Source organism: Cavia porcellus, unplaced genomic scaffold, assembly GCF_034190915.1.
Source record: "Cavia porcellus strain 051 isolate PalLab524CR breed Dunkin Hartley unplaced genomic scaffold, mCavPor4.1 scaffold_24, whole genome shotgun sequence".
NCBI lineage: Eukaryota > Metazoa > Chordata > Mammalia > Rodentia > Caviidae > Cavia > Cavia porcellus.
The window spans coordinates 21137341-21153762 of record NW_026947507.1 but is presented as its reverse complement, the minus strand read 5'-3'; the positions used below and the strand labels follow the sequence as shown (position 1 = coordinate 21153762).

General features: G+C 34.9%; 1 long non-coding RNA gene across 1 annotated transcript; it reads left to right on the top strand.

Annotated features, from left to right (window-relative positions):
- Positions 1-322: 322 nt before the first annotated feature.
- Positions 323-13767, top strand: LOC134472599 (uncharacterized). Its single transcript, XR_010042484.1, has 2 exons — positions 323-411; positions 10891-13767. It is a non-coding gene; the product is annotated as an uncharacterized LOC134472599 (long non-coding RNA).
- Positions 13768-16422: the final 2655 nt, after the last annotated feature.

The following is a 16422-nucleotide window of genomic DNA, read 5'->3' as shown; positions in this document are numbered from 1 at the left end:
AGCCACGTGTACAGGTCACTGGGACCAGAGTAAAGCCAGTCCTGTAGCTCAGTGGCATATCAGCAGGTGTCTGATCTTGGTGTTCCTGATAAGTACACTATGGAAAGCTGTAAGAAATGTTTCACTTCCAGTGTTTTCAGCAAAAACACTGAGACCTTGCACTTTCAGCCTTATCCACAATTTCCCCTTTTTAACCCTGTATAAATGAAGATACAGACAGAGCTCGGTTGTCATTGCCTCTCCACCAGAGATATCAGGCATCACCTGTTCCCATCATTTTTATATGTGTCTTATTTTTTCTGTATTTCCCTTTGGCCCCTCTCAGGACACCATTGGTCACACAGGTCACAGCAGAAAGAAGCCATCGGTTTAAATCGTCCCAGTTCAAATGTTGAATTCTGCTGTCCAGAGGTAAGCCAAGGAGAGTGTACTGTATTCTATCTCCAGAAAAGAGAGGAGGGAGGGGAAAGAGAAAGAAAAGAGGGGAGGGAGGGGAAAGAGAAAGAAAAGAGGAGGAGAGGAAGGGGAAAGGAGAAGGGGAGAGAGAGAAAGGAATTTTTCTATTTCCATGTCCTTAGCTGTTTGGATGGTATAGTCTATTGAATCACATGCCAGTCTTCTTTAGAAAAACCTTCATAGGCACCCCCCAAAAATGTCTTACCAGTTCTACACTGCATTGTTTCTCCTAATTTGTCAAACATACCTTGACTATATGGGTCTATTTCTGGGCTGTCCCTTCTATTAACACTTGTCTATTATTTTGCCAATCTCATCTTATTATGACTACAATACACTTTATATTGGGATTAGAATACGGGTAGTCTTAGACTCAAACTTGGCTCTTCTTCATTGATATTATGTTAGCCATTCTGGATTTTTGTTTTGTTTTGTTTTTTGTATAAACACCATGATCATTCTATCACTATTCACAAGATAGCACACTATTTTGTCTATGAGGACACAGTATCTGTATATCCACTTAGAACAAATAATAACTTTATAATATTGAATCTTTCTTTTCACATACATAAAATTATCTCTCCGTGCATTTAGTTCTTTGATTGCTTTACCAATATTTTAGCTCCCATAGACCTTATTCATATTTATTGGATTTACATTTAATTATTTAATTTAGATTTTTAAATTCAATAATGCAAAGGTAAATATTATGCATCTTTAGTTTAATACTCCTCTTTTATGTAGTTAATATAAAGAAAAGTGATATGTATTTTTATATTAACCTTGCATCTTTCTGTTTTACAATTGTTTTTTAGCTGCTGAAAGATTCTATTAATTCCTTTTATATAAACAATTATGTCATTTGCAAAGGTAGCCAGATTTCTTCCCTTCCAACTGATACACTAATTATGTCTTTTTTAAAAGGTCTTATTGCATAGTTAGGGTGTCCAGCATTATATAAAGCAGTGATGAAAAGGAATAAGTTTCAAAGTTTTTATTGCTAAGTATGTTGTCAGTTGTAGGTTATTTATAGAAATTCCTTGTCAAATTAAGGAAATTTCCTTCTATTATTAGTGTACTGAGATTTTAATTGTGTGTGCATATTAGATTTTATCAAATGTTTTTCTTTAGTTTTGATATAATCATGTATTTTGTTTTTAATCTGCTATTGTGATCAGTTGCAGAATTGAGTCTTCCTTCCTTCCTTCCTTCCTTCCTTCCTTCCTTCCTTCCTTCCTTCCGTCCTTCCTCTTTTCCCCTCCCTTCTCCCTTCTCTTTTAAGACAGGCTGTCAGTAAATTTTCCATGCACTTTGAGTTTAAGATCCTCTTGTGTCAGCCTTTCAGGTTTCTTATTTCTTTTAAAGTGATGCTAATCTCATCAAATGTCAAGAAATATTATCTCCATTCTATCCTCTTGAAAAGTTTGCATAATTTTTGCTTTAAACCTTTGGTAGAGTACACCAGTGAAATTTCCTCGGCCTGGCATTTTCTGAATTAGAAAGCTAATTGTCAATTTCATTTCTTTATTAATTTAATTTTAAAATGTATTCACTTTGTTTATTCCTTCTTATGTAAGGTTCAAGAAATTGTGTCTTTTGTCAGTTGGGCCCATATGTCATCTCGGTTTTCACATTTGTTAAACTACAGTTGTTTCTAATATCGCTTTATTATCCTTTTGTTTGTTTGCTTGTTTCCACTGGGGACTGAACCCCGAGCCCTCACAGAAAGTTGCATTCCCAGTCCTTTTTTATTTTGAGGCAAGTTCTCCGTAAATTGCTCACTTGCCCAAACAAGGCTCACACTTTTTATGTACCTGCTTTAGCCAACTAGAGAGCTGGGATTCCAGACAACACCACAAATTCTTGGCTCTTATTCATACTTTCAATGACGATGCCACACATTCCTCGGTCTTTGTTATACTTTTGTGGATTTGTAGAGATGGCCTCTGTAATAGTGTATGGTGTTTGTTCTTGTCCTTTTTTCAGTTAGCTTGTCTAGAGATTTATGGCTTTTATTGAATTTTTCCATAACCAGGCTTTAGCTTCATTAATTTTATTGATTTTCTTTTTTCAACTCCATTGATTTATGCTACAATTTTAACTATTTCTTTTCTTCTATTTCCTTTAAATTCATATTTTTAATAATTTCATTAGGTACGTCTTCTGTTACTTGATTTTATGTCATTTTCTTTTACAGTGTGTATCCCTTGGTATAAATCTCCTTCTAATCCTATATTAATACTGTCTTCTACAAATTATGATAAAATTACATTTTTCGTTTCATTCAGTTCAATATATTTTTAAAATGTCTCTTAGACAGAATTACAAAACAAATACACAAAACCCATCACCTTTACATACAACAATAATAAACATTCAAGAAAGAAATAAGGAAATTAATTCCATTCACAATAATTTCAAACAAATAAACAAACAAACAAAAGTTCTAAGAATCATACAAACCAAGAAGTCAAAGATTGCTATAAGAAAAACACGAGAAAGAAATTGAAGAACACTTTAGAAAATGAAAAACCTCCCTTGTTCCTGGGCCAGCAGAATTGACATTTTTTTAGGTGGGCATATTCCCAGGAGCAATCTACAGATTCAGTGTGACCCTTCTAAAATACCAACAGCCTTCTCCAGAAAACTAGAAAATTAATGTTCAGACTTATATATATGAAACCACAAAAGTCCCCAAAAAGCCAAAGCAGAACTGAACAACAAGAGCAACATAAGACAAGCAATATAAGACAAGAAATTTTGAAATTGCTCAAAGAAAACAAAGAGGAAACAACTGAAATCATGAGCAGAGGCAAAGACTTTCTGAATATGCCCCTGGTCGCACAGGAAATAATTTCTAAAAATAAATATATTGGACTATATCAAGTTAAAAAGTTTCTGTATAAGAAAGAAAATAATCAACAGAGTGAAGCAATAATCTGTACTAGGGAATAGTATCTTTATTAGGTAGCCCTTTGATATAGGATTGTATTGTACTCAGGGTTTGCAAGGGAAACAGTTTTTAATACAGGATACATAATTAATAGAATTATTTTACAATAATTACCCCAAAAGTCAAACATGCAGGAAATCTGTCCACACACTAAAGAGCCCAAAGAATCCAGCTGAGGGTCCAGATCCCATGACAATGCCCTGCATAAGCCCAAGACATTGAGACCTAGAGTCCATGACAATGTCTCATGCAAGTCTGTTTCACAGATCTGCATTGGGAAGGCCCAAAGGACAGAAGTGGAAGCTAGAATGTCTGTGCCAGAAGCATCTGTTCTAGAAGGCTGAGGGACTTCAATGGAGTCATGAAGCAGTACACACAGTAAGGACCAGAGATCTCCCAAAAATATCACAGCCATCTTCAGTGACCACGAGTGTCTGAGCTCCTGCAACAATGGGAACAGCTGAGTTCATATCAGGAAGCCAGCATGACAAGCTTCTCCAGGAGATTGAAGAGCACACCATCTTCCCCTCCATGGCTGGGAAGTAATGCTCAAATAAAGACCAGAGCTTCCCCCTTGCAACCATTCTCAGTGACAATCAGGTCCTGAACGTCTCTCTTGATGAGAACAGACAAGTTCATACCAGAAAAGAAACCTGACTAGCTCCTCCAGGAGAACCAAAAAACAAAACAAAACAAAACAAAAAACCAGAAGAACCAACACCAATACCAACACTTCTTCCTCTCCAGTTCTCTTTTCTGTGTTGCTGGCAACAATCTTCAGGGGGTCCAGGAACACACACACACCCACAGCACCATGCTGGTTCAGTTTAGCTGGGTGTTATAGATTGCCCACCAGTTGTCAATCCATCACAGATTGATATTCAAAATACATAAAGAAGTCAAATAACAACTCCAAAGCAAAACAAAAACAAGAAATGTCAAAATGAACAGAAAAGTTCAGAAGCAAAAATACAAATGGCAAATAAGTACATGAAAAACATTTCAATATCCTTAGCCAATATGGAAATTTTTATAAAACTGAACTGAGATTCCATCTCATCCAAGTCAGAATGGCTTTTAACAAGAATATGAAAAAGAATGAATAAAGAGAAGAGTTTGATGGAAAAGAACTTTTCTGCCTTGCTGGGGAAATGCAAGCCACTATAATCACCATGGAAATGAATGTGAGCATTCCTTGAAAACCTAAAATTAGGTGTAGCATCTGATCCCAACTACAACACTTCTTGCTTCTTGGTATTTTCCCCAATTACATATAACACAATATAGTGATACAGGCATGCCTATATTTATATCAGCACTACTCACAATGACTGAACTATGAAACAGCCCAGGTGCCTATCAATACATGAATGGATATAAAATGGTATATCTGCATAATATACTATTATTCAGCCATAAAGAACAAATTCTTTTTTTGTAAAACAAATAGAAGTAGAGGCCATAATATTAAGCTAAATAAGTCAGCCTCAGTTAACTACATGTGTTGTTTCTTATATAGCCAATCAAAATATTAACATATAAATAAATAAACATAAAAATGAGAAGCTGTCAGGAAACTAGAAGTAACCTTTTAAAGATGAGGAGTACAAGGGAAGAGAAGAAAAAGTAGAGGGATGTGAAATGAGATGAAATAAAATATAGTATTAAGTACTAAATTACTAAAATAAATCTTATTCAGTATCACTAATATGTACAAATAAATATGATATTAGCAATAAAAAATTCTCCTGATTTTATCATTTGACCTGTGCATTATTTTAAAAGATTTTTTTTCTCCAAAATTTGAGAATTTTCCAGCTATTTTTCTGTGTTGCTGTCTTGGTCTGTTCCTTTGGGAGCCGTATTCATCAGAGTTTGCTAAAGACACATATAACACAATATATACAAATGTACAAGAAGTTACAAGATTGGCTTATGGTGGCCAGCCACAGAGTCAAATGAGGAAGCCTGCAGAGGGTGTCCTGGAATCCTGGAGGCTGAAAGATTCAGTCTGAGGCCTGGAGTTCACTGCAGTGTCCCATGTAAGTCCATATCAGGAGACTGAAGAGTCTGCAACCAAAATCCGAAGGGTCTATGCTAGAAAGCTGAAGAATCTAAGGCAGAAGCCAGAGTCTGTGCTGGAAGCCAGGAGCTGATATACAGGTTGAATGTGAATGCTGTAGCTCCTTCCAAGAACATAACCCACTGTCCTTGCTCATTTCCCTTTATACCATCCAGGTGATGAGTAACCCTAGGGTGAGTCTCCCCCCCCCCCCAGAGTATAGAATTACTAAGCCAATTTAGTTTAGCTTCTCAGCTTCTTAGGTTGACACAATCAGTCAGTCACTACATGATATGAGAGCTGATATAAGTTTTAGATTTAGTATTTGTTACGCAGTGTATCTTATGCCCTCTCAAATGTGTTCTATGTAGGTGAATATTTCAGGCAAGCTTTAAAAAAGTGTGTTATGCAATTTTTGAATGAAGTGATCAGTGTAAGTTGATTATATTCACTTGACCTTATTAAGGTGAGCCATATCCTTACTAATTTACTGCCTGGCACATCCAGCCATTTCTGATAGAGTCATGTCCTAGTCATTAACTGTGATAGTAGGTTCCTCTATTTCCATCTGCAGTTCTATTATTTTTTTTTTGTCTCATAGATTTTCATGTTCCTTTTTCTAGGTTCACACATTTTAATGAATGCTATGTCTTTTTAGAGAACTGACTCCTTTCTTATTATGTAACATTCTTTTCTATTCCTAATGGTATACTTGCTTGGAAGTCAACTGTAACTGAGATTAGGATAGCTATGCTCATTTTCTGTTATTGCTATTGACTTGGTATATTTTCTTACACCAATTCTATTTCTATTTACTAATACACCATTGCAATTTAAAGTGAATATATTTGTATTTAAAGAGAATTTTTTTAATAGAAGATATGTTATGGAACTTGTTTGTAAATTTACTCTGACAATTTCCTTCAATTGATACATTTAGCAATTGGTGTTTATAACCAAATAAAAGCATTACTTTAAACTATTAACATAGCTAGTTTACTACCTACCACATTTGTTATGTGTCTGTTTCTTTTACATTTTGTTATTATTTTTGTATTCTTTTATTTAATATAATTTTTATTGATCATTTTGTGATTTTATTTTCTCGAAATTTTTAGCACGCAGTTCTGCTTCTTTTTTTATATTTTAAATGTTTAGTTTAAAGTTGCAATAAGAATTACAGCTAGTCCAACTCCACTTGCAAATAGCTATAAACCTCCCTATGGATAGTAAAAATACTTTATGATATTAGTATATTCTGAATTCCTTGCTGTTTTCTCTAATAATTTGTCATTAATGTTATTCCTACATTAGCATATGCTCATGTATCAACTACATCCATTTACCCGTGCACATGTACATGTTTGAATGTAATTTTAAACAAACTTACATCAGATTAAAAAAGAATATAAAAAATACATGTCTATTTTGCTTTCACCATTTCTTCTATTGTAAAAAATAGCTCTTCCAAATTTAATGCAGGTCTCTATTATATTCTTTCATAAATATTTCTTGCCAGGTGTGGTGGTGCTTTGTCTATAATCCCAGCACTCGGAAGGCTGAGGCAGGAGAATTGTAGCCAGTTTGGGGCTACATAAGCAAGTTCAAGGCCTGCTTGGGCTACAGAGTGAGACCTTGTCTCAAAAATTAATTAATTTAATTAAAATTAAATAAATAAAATATTTCCTGCAATGTAGTTCTACTGTAAAATATTTTTTACTTTATTTTTTAAATTATCCTGAAAATGTGTTTCTCAAATTGTCTTTGACATTTGAAAGGTAATTTCTTAAGGGTACAGAATTCTAGATTGGTGAATTTTTCCTCTCAACACTAAGTGTTTCATTTCTTTCTCTTATTGTGTGATTTCTGAGAAAATAGAGTGATTTGTCTTTTGCTTCTCTTTAGCTAAGTTGCTTTTGGCCTCTGACTTTTTTCAGGATTTTATACTTTTTAGTTGATATTCTGTAGTTTGGATATTGTATTCCTGGAATTTATTCTGTTTGGTAGAGTCTTCACTTCTGGATCTATGGCTTGCTGTTTGACATTTATTTGGAGAAATCTTTGTTCATTATTGCTTTGTGTATACTATTTCTTCTTTTCGTTTTGCTCTTCTGATATTTTCTTACACATATGTCATACCTTTGATAGTTGTCCCATAATTTATAGATACCATTTTTTTGTTTTTCATTTCTTTTTGTCTTTGCTTATCATTTTGGAAATTTTTGTAAAGATACCTCTAATCTCAGCTGTTTCCTTAATTGTGTTCAGCCTATTTATATGTTCATCAAAGTTGTTCTTCATTTCTGTCATAACATTTATAATTCCTAACATATTTTTACATTTTTCTAATGATTTCCATCTTTCTGCTTGCATTACTTGCTTGTAGTTAAATACAATCTACTTTAATCATTAAAGACCTTTCTGCATCAATTAGGTATTTTATACTTCTAGTTCTAGAATTCCAGCACCCTAGCACATCTGATTTGATACTTTGTCTCTTTAATCTGTGTCTTCCTTTATCATCTGACTTGTAATTGTTACTTGTAATGATAGTTAGGCCTGTTGCACCAGAATAGAAAGTAATGGCTATCAACAGATTTTGTGGTGATATAATAAGATACAGATACAGGGAAAAAAATTATAGCCCTATGAATAGGGTTCAGTATTTTCCTAGGCCTGTGGCCTGGAATGTAAACTTCTCAAACACCTCTCAGGTTTTCAGCCTTATGTTTGTCCCCTAAATGGGACGGGGTAATTAGTGAGTTCTAAAATTAGGTGTTTCCATTCCTTCCTACGAAAGGCTAGCACTAGCTGGAGTTGTGAGTCCCTGTTTCTAGATCAGTTAAGCTCTAACAAAATCCCAGCAGGTTAAGATTTGGTAAAGTAGTTCCTCTGGACAAAAAGTTCAGTCTATGGAGAATGGTTTATTTACTCCTCCCCCTTCCAGAACCTTGAGTAGATTTTATTTTCTCCAATGTTGTCTTTAAGGGCCTGGTTGAGTCAAAACTCGTGAAAAATGGAGCCATATCTACTGATTGAGTCCTCTGAAGTCTTTAGCTCTCAGATTTGTACATACTGAGCCTCTGAAAATTTGTCACTTGCTCTTTTGTTTTCTGGTTCTGAAACAGATTCTTGTATCTGTTTCCACTCTGACTCTCTAGTCTTTGTTTTTCTAGTCTTGAGCTGTGTTCATGTGTTTGTATCTCCGGAAGCACTGGTTTGTATGTGACCTGACTTCTGTTTTGATCTCATTCTTACAGTCCTAAGAAGGTGTTGCTTTGCCCTGTACTCTTTTACTAGTTAGGACTGAGTGTTGATTTTCAATCTCCTCCCATGGTAAACGAGAAACAAGGGCTTACTTATTTTTCTACTTTAAAGTCCTTTAAAAGCCTAACCTAGTGTTATATGCTTGGGTATTTTTGGTTGCTTTGAAAACACATTTTTCTTTTTAAATTCTCATATAGTTTGGTCTATAGAAGGAAATTCCATGAAGCTAAACCATATTTATTTTAGGATTTAGTTCTGTTTAAGACCTTTCTAGAACAACATTATATGTAATTACTAAGAAGAGTCATTTTAAAGTCGAATCATAAATGACATGAGAAATTAACTTCCTTTCAGTTCCTCTCTCTTGGTGTTTGATAATGATTTGGGAAAATGTTAGGTCATTAGGAAAACTTAATGTTTGCTCTTGTTTTAACCAAAATATTCAACTTTCTGCATAGCTTAATTGTCTTTTAAGTCATGTCCTGGCTAAAATGCTACCATGTAAATTAAAATGTCGTTCTATGTAAAGTAACCACCACACTGGTTCTATCACACCATCCTCTTAATTTACTTCCTAGACAGTGAAAATCTGTTTATATACTTGCTTATTGACTGTCCCACATCCAGATTTCATAAGTATCCTTTTCCCTTTTTTAGTTCATAATTCTTATCTGATTAAAATACTACATAGCATAGAATATATTCTTAGTATTTGAGGTTAAATTGTGCAAAAACTTCAAATAAGTTTCAGAGGAAAATTACTGGATACAATATAGTGTCTACAATTTAAATCAGTCTTTCCTTACTTCCATTTCTCAATCTTAGTATATTGTCTATATAGGAAAGGTAAAGAAGAAAGGAGAAGGTTTTCTATAATATGAGTCATTGAAAACTTGAAATGATTGACAAGTAACAATATTTGTCCAGGAGATAAATGGACACAGGCTAGTAAATTTAGTAGCATTCTTGGCATATTCTGTGTGGTCCTCAGTACTGGTAGTCAACATTAATTGATATAAATATTATCATCAAGGTCAGCGTCAGGGACATGCATTTGAATTTGCGGCAGCTGCAGATGCAGTTGTGTCTCTAGTGAATGTTGAAATTTTGAGGATGCAATAACTAGAATTTTCAATACGCAAAGCAAAAGGAGAAAGTGCTAAGAATCATGCAGTATCCATGGAGACAAATAAGTTCTCGGATCATTAAGTGTGACACTTCCAGAGACCTCTCAAGAGTATCTATACAGAAACTGAAGGAGGCTGGATTTTCTGAAGAATAAATAGGAACATACAGTGCCAGAGAAGTTTTACATTGTGTTTTTAATCTTCTTTTATTGCCAGGCTGCTGAAGTCTAGGAAATAAATGTTTCCTTTTAAAAATAATTAATCGTTCGCTTGTTTGAGAATAAAATGATCAGACAAATAACAAACAAATGAAAGAAAAATAACAGACAAACAAATTAAAAGACCTCTAAAGATTATTTGTATACAAGAGATTACAAAAATCTAAACCAAGTAGTTACTTTTTTACTTTACCAAAAAATATAAAAAATAAATGTTTAAAAGTTTAAATTCTTTTTCTAGGCTTCTTGGGTTCAAAGCTCAGTTCTCCTAGGCTCAAGTTAAACAAAATATAGGAAATATTACTTTCTCACTTCCAAATATTCTCACAATTTAAATATGCAACGTGATTTTCCCCAATGGAAAGCATATAAACACTTCATGTCCATGTCTTAACATCTTCCAATATAAAGTAAAACTTAGGAAATTCAGATTCACCTACAGCTGCAGGAATACTGACAGTGCACTCTGCCCTTTCAGTCGGAGGACTGCTGTGGGTTACTTGTAATTTTATAAACCATATTCCACACTTCTAAGAGAAGGATCCAAGTTAAGTCATGTCTCAGCTGCTAACCTAAAGTAACATTGAAATAATAAATGGCAGTTATTTTAAATTTCTATGTTTTTAATGATCTGTTGTGCAACATAGAAGCCTAATGTACATTAGTGGGAGGAGAACAGTCCCAACTCCTAGGAAACAACACCTTAGAAGCCATGATGTAGAAAGAAGGAAGAAGGACACTTATTTTTCTGTTTTTCTGACAGTCCCCCACCAAGCCCACGTTTTGTTTGTTTTTGTCTTTCAGATTACTGAAGTACCTTCTCATGAAGAAAACTGCTCTTGTTTGCTCTCACAAATTGTTGCATTTTAAAATTTACTGACTATTAAGTCTACAATTTCTCAACAGATGACTCCAAGCACAATTTGATCATTAAGTCCACTGATATTAGAATAGTGCTGGAGAAACAGAAGGAGTGGCCTTGATTATAACTTAGTCATTCAATAAAAGAGATAATTACCTGTAGTTAGTGATACGGACACAGAATGACGACTCTCTATGACCAGCCTCCAAATCAATGGCCAGACTCATTTAATCAAAATGAATAGAAATCCTGAGGCTAATAAGAGCCAGCTGAGAAGCCATGCAGAGGCCCTACCAAGCTGAGACCCCTGAGAGATTCAGGCCTCCCTTGAGGGAAGGAATCCAACAGTTTTAAACAACTCTTTCCTTTAGTAGCCACTGTTTATGTCCTCTGAGTGTACTTTTTATATAAACGTTATGCATTAGTTTTCTTCCCACTGTAACATGTATTAACTACCACTTTAATGGTAGTCATTAAGCAAATGGAAGTCATTAGAGTATGGCAAAGACATTACCAGTAGTTCATGTAGCCACAAGGAAACTGCAGATATCTCTTCCAAATGTGTCTGCCTTTATTTACTCAGGGGACTCTCTGGAAATGCTGGTGACTCATTGCTCAGGCATACTTTGTGAACAATTTTCCTGCAGTGGAAGTCATCCAATTAAAAAGGACGGTACACAATATATGTCTGAGTTTTGTTGAAGTCATCAGTGGTACTATCTGGGACTTGGAATGCATTAAAGACAGACTCAGCTCACTAGCCAGGATTGCCTTAGACTTTGTCCTTGATGGCCAAGTGTCTATATTATTGAAAATCTATCTTACTGATTTAATGCTGTAGGCCAATTTCAGTACACAGTTTTGTGACTCCATCTACCCTTCTGAGGTAGATCTTATTCATTTGTAGGACTTATCCTGTAGGTAATTCGAGGGACAAGATTGAGTTTAATAATGCAGGCTGACCATGTCTACCTAGCTGTATTTTTAATGTTAGTAGTGTTATGGCCAGATTTCTTGGAATAGCTGACAGAGTCTAATGGTAATGGTTACCAGAAACAAAAATGATGATTCTAGGAGGGATGGGTCTTTGGTGGGACATGATTATCTGTGGAACACATATCTTTGTATATAAGCAAATACACTGAGCGATACTTGTTTTGAACCATCATTTTGGACACGTGCAGAGAGATAGTGTCTCCTTCTGAAATCAAGAATACATATGCTTATTGCTCAGATAGTATCTCCCTCTGAGCAAAAATTGGGCGTGTGTATCGCTCATTCCTAAAGATTTCATAAGCTCAGAGTTTGTCTACTGTTGAACACAACACCTTAAATGAGCAACAATCATCTGGCCCTCTCATCTTGCTATATGGGAATAGAAATTTAAGTTGTGTTTACAACATGATTTGCTGAATATCTGAAACCTATTGCTAAGTCTTATTGCTTAGAAAAGAATTGGTTTCACATTACTACTCATTCACAATTCAGCTGGTCATCCAAGAATTCTGACGAAGGTGCACAATGAGATGAAGCTTGTTGTATCTGCTATCACAGCATTCATTCCTACAGATTGAGGACCACCGTTCACCTTCAGGTATTAAGATTTGAGAAATTCAATTCCAAATGCTGTAACTACCATAGAGAATGATTACTTTGATGGGAGCAAAATAAATTGCAAATCTTCTGCCATTCTAGGTAGTATTAAAATCATTAGTGACTCACAGGAGGTTGTTAAAATACTAACCCTTATGAAGACGTTGGAAGAAGTTGGCTCCTGTCCTCAAGGATGATATTGAAAAGTTGAAGATTTTTAATCAAGGAGGTAACAGAGACATGTTGGAAATATCAGGGAAACTAAGATTAGAATTGGATATTTAGATGTGATACAATCTTATTAAAAAATATAATCGATGAGGAATTGTTTTTTATTCATGAATAAAGAAAGTGGTTATATTAGATGGAATAAATCTATTCCTGCTGAGGATGCTGTGATCTTTGGTGAAGTGACAAACTTTTTAGACTATTACACGAACTTAGTAGATGAAGCTGAAGCAAATTTTTTTGTTTTGTTGTATTAAGAATCAAACTCACAAATTCACACTGACCAGTCAAGCCCATGACCCTGAAGCGAGTTTTGAAGACATTGACTTCCTGTTTGAATAAAGTTACACTCTGTGTAAAATCTCTCAAAAAAGTTACATGTTACAGAGAACTATCTTAAAGAGCTAATAGGTACAGAAAACTTCATTGTTTAGTTTTAAAGAAATTGCCACAACCACAACATCTTTTAGCCAGTCAGGTTCAAATGAGCAATAGAATATTTTAAACATGATATTTCACTTGTATTTGTGGACATTTTTTCACACTTTAGAGACTACAGTGTACTATAAACATGATCTGTATATTTATTGGAAATCAAAATTTCTGTGACTCACTTTGCTGCAATGTTTACCTTATTCAGTGGTCTGGAATGAACATCTAAAGAGTATGTGTCTGCGATTCCCTGTCCCCATCCCCAAACCACTTTTTGTCCCCTTGGGGGAACCTATCACTGTAGTAGAAAATATAAATCCCCTCATTACACAAAGATGTGCTATTTGTCTCCAGCTCATCTCTGTTACACAAACTTTGCTACTTATCACTGCTAACTCATCATGGTAAGCTTTCTTCTATTCCTTGACAATTCCAAACTCTTTATAACATTAACAATTTTTGTTTCCTTTATTTGCCTGGACAACCCCTAATTTCAAGGTTTGCTGATTTACTCTGAAATCTGTAATATTTATTAACATGTTTTAAAGTTACTTCTTTTGAGAAAATTGATTATTTGTTATTGTTTGTTTACTGCTTCTACTTCTAATCTTAGCCATTTCCAATCTTGTTTGCTCTGTTCTAAAAAGTGAATCTGAAGCTGGGGGTGTTGGCCCCTTCCTATAGTCCAGGATGTGGGAGGCCGAGGCAGAAGGATCACAAATTCAGGTCCTGCCTTGGCAATTTAGCTACCCTCTACCTCAAAACTGAAAAAAAAAAAAAATAAAAGTAAAAAAAAACCAAAATGCTCAGATGTAGTTCACCATAAAGGTCTTGAATTCAATCCTCGGTACTGAAAAAAAAGTAAAGTTGAAATTATTGAATTACTGACATTAACTTACTACTGTAAATTTTCACATGACTCTTTGTATAACTCAAAATACGACTGAAGTTATATAGCAAGGTGCCAGTGTTGTTAGTGATAAGTTGACCTTCACTACTTTTGTATATGCATATATTGGGATATTTTTTTATTTCCAGTGAATCTAGAATTTTTCTGTGTCTTGGAACTTACCATAACTTCTACAATGGTTATGCTTTATAAACTGTTTTGTTTCTGCTTGGAATACCAGTGGTCCTTCTTCATCCTGTCTCTACTGCTCAGTTGACTCAAACACACCCACTAATCCTTGGAATCTCAGCTCAGGCGGCAGCTCCTCTGGAGCCTCCTGTGGATCCCTCATACAAATTGAGGTTTGCTGTCCATGGCTCATAGTCTACTTACTGGCTTGGGATTTTCTCACTTTCTGCTTGCTTCTTGATTTTTTCCAATACACTGTGAACTCCTTATGATCAGAAACTAGCTCTGATAGAGTTTCAGCTCCCCAGTACCTATGTGAATTTTTAGTAAATGCTCAATAAATCCTTGGTACATGAAAGAAAAAGTGAAGAAATTTTAGGTCTATAGCTAAGAGACTGGTGCTCTTCTCACAGATACAACTTGTTGGATCTTGTACTGTTAACTCCAACAAAGTGACATGCATTGGTTTTATTCATCTCTGTATCTCCACAGCAGAACACAATGTCAGGAAATGGAAAGGATTCTGCTATGGTTTGATTGTGATTCGAATGTGTCCTCCAAGGCTTTATCTAACTGAAGTGCAATCTCTATTGTGAGAGACTAAAAGGGTGGAAACTTAATCTCACTGAGGTGTTTACAGGTGGGATCTTTTGGGGGTGACTAGAATTGTATAAGGTCATTAAAATAGAGCCCCATAATTTAATCCTGATGGCTTTATGTAAAGAGGGAGAGAGACCAGGCACAGACATAAACAATACAAACTCTGTCTTTCTTCAAGTACTGCCTTGGGATCATGTCAGCAAGAAGACTGTCATTGCAAGTGACTCCTTTCCCTTAGACAAAAGTGATCCAAAATAAACCTCTATTCTTTATTACTTATTAAATGTGTAGTATTTTATTTTTGCAACAGAAAATGAACTAACACATGTGGCTGTAATAAAAGATCACAGCATGTATGACTTAGTAGCAGTTTATTTCTTATAATTCCTTAGATGAAACATCTGAGATTAGGGTACCAGCACATCCAGGCTTTGTAAGCATTTTCTTTCTGTCTTCACATGGTCACTTTTTTTTTTCTGTCCTAATACTGGAGAAAGATTCATGAAACCTCATTCAAAAGACAAGTTCTACTTTTGTAATCCTTTTGTCTTCTTCATAATATTTATGACAGCTTCAAAAAGTATATTTGACTATTCTGCTACTTGTCTAACCTGTGTTTCATTTTATAATATGACACTAAAAATATCAGGTAATAGTGATAACTGAATATTGAAAAATACTTATTAGGGAATGAAAGAAGAAAGGAAAGAAGGAAGGAAGGTAAGAAGGAATAGCAGGTGAATGTCTACTAATGTTTAAAAATTAACCTTCCCCACTTTGATGATCTCTTTTGCTCTCTGGGGTTCATGTTCATATTTGATTTTGCTAAACTTTAGAATCATTATTCAAGAATATGTAATAAGAGAAACGATGAGTATAAAAATTTACCGAAGTTTATACTCAAGTTTATACTTACTTTATCCAAGGACTCTAAACAATACTTCTTTTCTATAGCAGAATTCAATGTGCTATTATCCATGGGCCAGCTATGACTCAGGGCCTGCTTTTGCAATTAAAACTTTACTAGGACATAGTCATTTGCATTTGTTCATGTACTGTGTATAGCTGCATTTGTGTTATAATGGTGGAGTTGGGTACGGTTGTGTTTCGTCAGCACAATTTAGTAGTTACAACAGGATTCCAAATCCCTTGAAGCCCAAATAGTTATCATTTGGCCATTTAGAAACAATTTGTCGACTCCTGCTTAATAACATCATTCAGTCTGCCAGATCATGTGACTCAAGTACCATCACACGTACCTGCTGCTGAGCTGCTTTCTGCTCTAACCCATACTGTAAATTGGAAAATTTCCTTGTCTTATATAAATCACAGCAGTGTTTCCAAGTATGGTGTATGTTATAGTCAGGAGTTGTAAAGAGAACAATTAAAACCAGGACATAGAGTTTATAATATTATTTTTATGATGGTCACCCAGAGTTAACACACGAAAATGCAGGAAATCTATCCACAACACTAAAGACGTAGAATATTTAGCCAAGGACCTGAGTCCCACAGCAATGTCCCACATGAGTCCAGACAAAAA